General features: G+C 36.4%; 1 non-coding gene across 1 annotated transcript; it reads right to left on the bottom strand.

Annotated features, from left to right (window-relative positions):
• Positions 1–6,916: 6,916 nt before the first annotated feature.
• Positions 6,917–7,023, bottom strand: LOC121225534 (small nucleolar RNA R71). The gene has a single exon (XR_005923399.1). It is a non-coding gene; the product is annotated as a small nucleolar RNA R71 (small nucleolar RNA).
• Positions 7,024–7,835: the final 812 nt, after the last annotated feature.

Below are 7,835 nucleotides of genomic sequence, written 5' to 3'. Positions count from 1 at the left end.
TACTAAATGTTGAGCATACTGTTTCTCAAAATTAAGGTGCAAGGGACACACGGCCTGAACACATGCCCGTGGGACAAGCCATGTGTCATACGCTACCTAGCCAATCGCCCGTGTGCCTACCCATGTGGACAAAATAAGGCTATTTACCAAGCCATTTTGCCACCCTTTGATGCAAAAACCTATACAACATAACATAACACCAATTCAAGCATATACATACCACCAATTTAGCCACAACCAATACATCCACACAACGTTCACATGCTACCATTTATCATACACAAACATCACATACTTATCAACTTAAATCTTGTAAACTTCCACATCCCTGAAAAGCATCATCAGATAAATTACTTATACCAATTGTAGCCAATTTCAAATGGCCTTATACAAAATAAACTTTCAACCAATATAAGCCAACACATTTGGCCAAAATAATTATGACACATAACAAAATGACCAAGTCTCCTATACTTGCCATAACTCAAAATGTTGAAATCATTGGTACCAAAATAATTGTTGATAGTGTAAGTGGATCTTCGACAGTCTTTGGTTCCCGAGCTAGCTTGGTGACACTATAAGACAAGGGAAGGAAAAGAGAGTAAGCTATATAGCTTAATAAGTTCCTAAGAAAATAATAAGCATCATATCCAACATTTAACACACAATTAACATGGTAATAATTGGCATAAATATTATTAAGATCTTATAATCATAACTTACTCAATCATAACCTTACTGAGGGTTCATTACATATTGAGCTCATTACTTATGAGTTTTACGTACATACCTGAGTCATCTCGAATTAGATTTGCACATAATTCATCTCTGACATACTCGTTGAATTACCTGTTGAGCCACTTGGAATGCTAAAAGATACTCGAGAATCTCGGATACACAGTACCATACTAATTCCATATCCCAAATATGGTCTTACATGTGATCTCGTATGATGCTAATAGCCTAGCTATGGTCTTACATGAAGTCTCATATCAATACCATATCCTAGATATGGTCTTACACGTAATCTCGTAACCCTGATGTTATGACATTTGTATCCTCTTAAACCCCCCAACCCTAACATTTTTTGGCTTCTTCTTCACAAATTCCCCCCACAAGCCCTAGCCACTGCAGCCCCCTCTCCCTCTACACTGGCCACCACCTAGCTCCTCTCGTTGCTCTCCCTCTCTTCTTCTTTCCTTTCTATTTCTTTCTTCTCTTTTCTTTCTTTCTTTCCTCTTTCTTTCCCTTTCTTTCCCCCTTTTCTGTATTCCCCATTTTTCTCTTAACTGCACAGCTACCAGCCCACCCCCTCGCCACCGTAGCCCCGCCGTCTGACCCTTCGCCCGTCGATACTGCCATCCGTCCAAAGTTCGGTTACCAACCATCACCGTCGGGTTCCCCTTGATGCTCATTACTATTTTATTCCTATTATTTATTTAGTTAATTATCTACTTTATTATCCATTATTTACTGCATAAATAGTATTATTTTTAGTTATATAATCGGTTTTAGCATTATTGATTTACCCTCTGATTAGTTTGGGTACTATTTTAGACTAGTCTACCATATACTCATTGGCTGAATTCATTGTTCCTTATTCTATTCCAATTTGTTCCTATCATTAGGTTCATCCTCTCATTTAGGTATTGTTACTTATTTTTGTAATAATTAGCGTATTATGGTTCCTTTTTCCTATCCTTAGCTATTCTATCATGACTTATTTTCGTTTCGTATTATTTTATCTTGTTTTCCTACACCAATATCACCATATTATACTTGCATAATAGGATTTTAGTTCACATTGTTTAGAAATAAATTATTATTTAAGATTACCTAAATTATGCGTTATCAACTGTCGTTTAAATAACTCGTGATCATTTCCTTATTTACTGATAAACTCTTCTACTTTTACAAGAATACTATGATGAACACACGAGGCAAGACGACTACCGTCCCAGCTTCAAAAAAGTGGAAGGGTCCTGGCACAACCTCTTCGAGCGCCTCGACCGAAGCTCGTCATCCTCTGCTTCGATTTTCTTCAGGCCCACAGGATGACCTGTTTTAGGTTCTTTGAGTACAACCATTAGGAATGGGCTGGTGTATTGATTGGACAGCATTGGAGCAAGTCAGACTAGTTGATGAGGTCCGTGCTCTCATTACCACTGCCGTTGGACTAGTTCTTTGCGATTATCGATCCCACCTATTCAAAGCTAACCGTGGAGTTTTGCACTATGTTCCATCTACAATATGTGATGAATACCCATGACGAGGCTGGTACTATCACTTTTCGACTCGGTGGCTTAGTCCGACATATGAGCGTCCCCGAGTTTGGCAAAGCTTTAGGCATATACACTGATGAGTTTATAGATGCCGATAACTTTCTCTGCCCCCACTGTCACATCCATCACTCACTTTCATGCTGTTGGACCGATCTCACAGATAGTCAGATTTTTTATGACGCGAGTCGCTCAAAGGCGACATCTCTTTCTCCTACTTTATGATACATCCACGCCTTATTAGCTCACACGTTGACTATCAGGAGAGAGAGCACAGGAGTTGTAAGCACTACTGATGCATACTATCTTTGGAGCATGGTGACTGGTCACATCTTTGATTTGGCATACTTTATTGCCCTTGTTTTTTGCCACCAGACAGACCGCCATAGGAAGGGTCCCTTCTGCCTTGGTCCCTACGTGACTCGTATTGCTCGGCACATTGGCCTCTTCGACGCTCTAGAGATGTCATTGACACTCACACTAGTAGGCCAAATGACTCCTAAGGGAATTTCTAGTATGATCCACATGAGAATGATAGAGCAACGCTGTGGATTTGACCCTCCTCAGTACAGACTCGTTCACTTTGTTGACCAGGATGAGCCAGAGGATATTACTGATGATGTCCCTCCCCCTCACGAGGACCGACAACAACCGCCACCACCACCGAGTCATCGACCTCCTGCTACCACTTTGATCGATATATCCGAGTGACTTACTCACTTTGAGCAATAGTGTTTTGCAAGGTTTGACAGCATTGAGGCAACGCTGCAGCAGATTTGCTAGCACTTCCACATCTTGCAACCACCACCACCACCTCGTGACGCTGACGCATCCGATGATAAGGACCTTTGAGTCCATTTATTTTATTATTATTACTATTACTATTACTATTAATTTTAATTTTCTTTTATTTATTTTTGAAGACTTATGTTTTATATTATGAACTATATTTTTTTTATAGTTCTTATCAAGTAACCCTTAATTCTCTTCCACAGTTGTGTTTATTTTCTTACTAGTAACTCAGAATCATGCTTTTCATTAGCCTTCTTTACAATTCTAGCTTTCGGTATTCCAAGGATTTCATCCAAAAATTCAGGGCAGTTTCGCTTCTCTCCCTCTCTTCTGATATTATGATTATATTGTTATTATCTATCTTTGTACATTGAGGACAATGTACATCCTAAATGTGGAGAGGTTATTTATATGATTATTCTCAATTAATTTCCTCAGACTATTATTAGAATAAATTTTAATTGATTTATAATTTTTATTAATATGTTTTGAATTTAATCATAGGGAATTGTGCATTGACTGTTTAAACTTTAAAGGAATTAGAGAATCAAGCATGATAAGTTGACTTTTGAGAATTAAAATTACTACTTTGTTTCCCTGAATTGAGGTTTTATCTTGAAGTTTTGAATTTACTGGATTGACATCAAATACCTATAATTTTCGTGAGATTTTGAGCCTTTTAGAGCATATATCTTTCTTGCTCAATGATTTTATTAGTTATGACTGTGTCAACATTGATTTGTTATTCTAGAACTTGCTTCGATTATGCATGTCAAGACCACACCTTTGAGTTGATATATTGAGATGATAAAGGCACTTAGGTTTTTACACATTTACCCCATAAAAAGCCTACTTACATAATTGAACCCTAGTGAACCCTTTTGAGCCTTAACCATTGTTTCTTGGTTTTTCATTTAATGTTAACCCACAACTTAACCCTTTTTGATTCGTTAATAATTTCTTCTTTTTTTTATTTATTGACTCCCTTTTTATCGAGATTTGATTTGATTAGTTACCTAACTATGTTCATTCATTTCAGTTCCTGAATTATTTCTTATTATGTACTTTTTATTATTATACTTGTCTTATTCTAAAAAAAAACTGTATATTTATATTCATTCAGTTACATATTGTTCTAAAGAGCTTGGATAAGTAAAAGTCATTATATCGAGAGAAAAGCTCATTTCATTAGTTTTGGATAGTCTTAATTTTGACAATTATTTTTTTTAATTCAATAATTAGCTTTAATATTCTAAGTTTCGTAACTTATTAAATGAATCTCGATTCTAACCCTCTCTTTTTCAACCTTTATCCACACCTTTAACCCAAGCCCCATTACAACCTTGTTAAAGACCTTTTGATTTGTGTATCATCTCATTTATACTGGTGGAGATTTGATTTTCATGCAAGCCTATGGTAATAACTTTTCATGCTTGACTGTCGAGGGCTAATTACTAAACCTTAAACACTTTGAGTGATTTGAGTGAATCTTTAGTGAGGAGGTCAACCATCGTCGATTTGGAATTAAAGGTAATTACTTAGATAAAGGGGGATACCTATGATTTTATGATTAAAATACTCAACCTGGATTGTGTGAAACTTTGATGTTCTTTTAGTTAGACCCTCAATATATGATTACTTTAGACTCTCAATATATGATTACTTGTGGTTTACTTAGATACATTATTAATAACAATTATAAGTTGAGAAGAATTTACTTTAATTGAGAGTTGAGGATTTTGCTTGGGGACAAGCAAATGCTTAAGTGTGGGGATATTTGATAAACCATATTATATACATATTTTTTACCCCATGTTTAACATATTTATGGATGATTTTTCCTTATTTTCATTGAATTCAATGCTCCTAATCCTTTAATTTCATGTTTTATACTCAGGAGAGCTTAGGATAGCAAAAAGAGCATGAAATGGGCCAAAAATAGACAAATTGGGCCTAATTTAGTGTTTCACACGGCCTAGGCATTTTCACATGGGTAAACCACACACCTGTGTGTGACACACGGGTAGGCCACATGCCCATGTGTCAAGGCTGTGTCGACATTAAACCAAGTCAGAATTTCACACGGCCTGAGCACCTGCACACGGGCATGCTATATGGCTGTGTCCCTGTCGAGCCCAAGTCTAATTCTACTTAGAAAAGGCTAATTTTGAGGGTTTTGAAGCATTCCAAAGTCTATATAAACACCCTAGAAGAGGGTTAAAGGGGAAATCCAGAGTAGAAGGCAAAAAATACTCAAGGATAGCCATCGGAATCAGCTCGGAAGCAGGATCTACTTCAAGATTGAAGATCTCCACTCAATTTCCCTAAAAGTTCTTTGAGTTTATTTATGTTCTTTTGTTTTCCTAATTTTGTGATGTTTTCCATTATTATGAACTAAACTCCCTAAATACCTGAGGGAGATGAAACCTAAGATGGATCTTATTACTATTTGAATTATATGATAAATACTTGTTCTTAATCTTAATTGTAAGTTTTAACCCTTGCTTTAATATTCCAGGATATTAATTTAGGTTTTTGATGTGCTTATTCTGTGGAGTAAAAGTCCCTATTTAAGAGTAGATCATTCATAATTAAGCAGAGTTGCATGCAATCCTAGAGATAGGATGACATAAATCTACCAGATTAGAGTCAAATCTAATAAGGGAATCCATAGATCGAGTTAATGCGACAATAGGGGTTTTAATTGGAAAGAGATTTCGATTAATCAACCTAAAGTTGATTGTTCTTAGTCTCGAGAGAGATATTAACATAAATCAGGGATTTCTACAGATTAAGTCAAGTGAATAAATCGTCTAATTCAGAAGTAATAAGTGAAGTCTAGGTGGATTCTTCCTTAGGTATATTGTCTTCTCCATCGGTTTTCTAAAAAGTATTATCCAACTTTATTCTCTGTTGTAATCTTAGTTAATTGGATAATTAGTTTTAGTTAAAAAAACATCATTTAATTCTTAGGCTAGATAATAAAAAGATAGTAATTACTAGAACTTTTAGTCCTCGTGGATATGATATTTCCGGTCTCACCATAACTATACTACTGTTCGATAGCTGCGCTTAACTTAGTCGAATTTTTAGTTAGTTTCTCGATCATCAAGTTTTTGGCACTGTAACTGGGGACTAAGATATTAGGAATGCTTGATGTTTATTACTTTATCCATTTTTACTTTTATTGCAATTTACTTTTTTCTTTTAGTTTAATTTTTCTTTTCTAAATTTTTCTTTTTAATTGCTTCTGGCAGGTGTCTCTAGTTTATGACTAGGAGGAACCCATCAGGACCTTTGCTTTTTAATAGTGAGATCGCACAGCTCGCAGAAACTGAAGAGAAATAAGGCGAAGCCTACAATACATAGAGGAAGGGCATAAGGACGACACCAATAAGATCGAGGAGATGGTTGATAATCAGAATAATCCGTTACCTCCTGTGGTTGCTGCAAATCCAGTAGATTAGAATCCTGCTCCTTGTACTATTTATGATTATGCTAAACCTACTTTAACAGGAATTGAATTGAGTATAGTTAGACCTACTGTTGTTGCAGATAATTTTGAACTGAAACCTAACACGATTCAAATGATACAACAATTTCTTCAGTTTGATGGTTTGCAGGACAAGGATCCAAACACTCATTTAGCAAATTTTCTAGAATTCTGTGACACCTTTAAGATTAATGGTGTTTTTGACGATGTCGTTCGCCTTCGATTCTTTCCATTTTTATTAAGGAATAAGGCTAAACAGTGGTTGAACTCGTTACCACGAGGGCCAATCACCACTTGGGAACAAATGACCGAAAAATTTTTACTTAAATATTTTCTGCCGACTAAAACGGCTAAATTGAGGAATGATATCTCTTTTTTTGTGGAAATGGATTTAGAAACTCTTTATGATGCATGGGATAGATACAAGGATTTATTGAGAAGGTGCCCTCACCATGGGTTACCTCTATAGCTATAGGTTCAGACTTTTTACAATGGTGTGAACCCCTCAACAAGACAACTTATCGACCCAGCCACCAGTGGAACTTTAAACAACAAAACACCTGAAAAGGCTTACGAATTTATTGAAGAGATGTCACTGAATAACTATTAGTGGCAAGTCATGAGAACGAAGCCGACAAAAGCAGCTGGTATTTTCAGCCTCGACGTCGTCACTATGCTATCTAACCAGGTAGAACTTTTAAATAAAAAAATTGATGGTTTGTATGGTTCTACTCAGGTACATCCAGTGATGAGGTATGATTCAAACGAAAGAGTACACAACACAAATTATCCATCCTTCAACTCTAGCACCGAGGAGGAACAAGTCCACTATATGGGTAATAATTCTAGACCTCAAAATAACCCGTACAGTAACACTTATAATGCAGGTTGGAGGAACCATCCCAATTTCTCGTGGGGTGGTCAAGGAAATCAAAGACCACAACATTCTACAGGTTTTCAGCAACCACCTTACCAATAAGAGAAGAAACCGAACCTTGAAGAGATGCTCACAAAATTCATCTCGGTGTTAGAAACTCATTTTCAGAATACTGAAATAGTGCTTAAGAATTAGCAAGAGTCGATTCAAAGGCTCAAAACTTAAATAGGACAACTTGCTAAGTTGATCTCTGAACGACCACAAGGTGGCCTACCAAGTAACACTGAAACTAACCCAAGGGAGCAACTTTATGCCATTACTGTGCACAATGATGAAGGGTTAGTTGAAGATGCACCGAAACTGAAACAAGACAATGTGGAAGATAACGATAAGG

The sequence above is a fragment of the Gossypium hirsutum genome, chromosome A03 (genome assembly GCF_007990345.1).
Source record: "Gossypium hirsutum isolate 1008001.06 chromosome A03, Gossypium_hirsutum_v2.1, whole genome shotgun sequence".
Lineage (NCBI taxonomy): Eukaryota > Viridiplantae > Streptophyta > Magnoliopsida > Malvales > Malvaceae > Gossypium > Gossypium hirsutum.
This window is presented reverse-complemented; position numbering and strand designations above follow the sequence as displayed.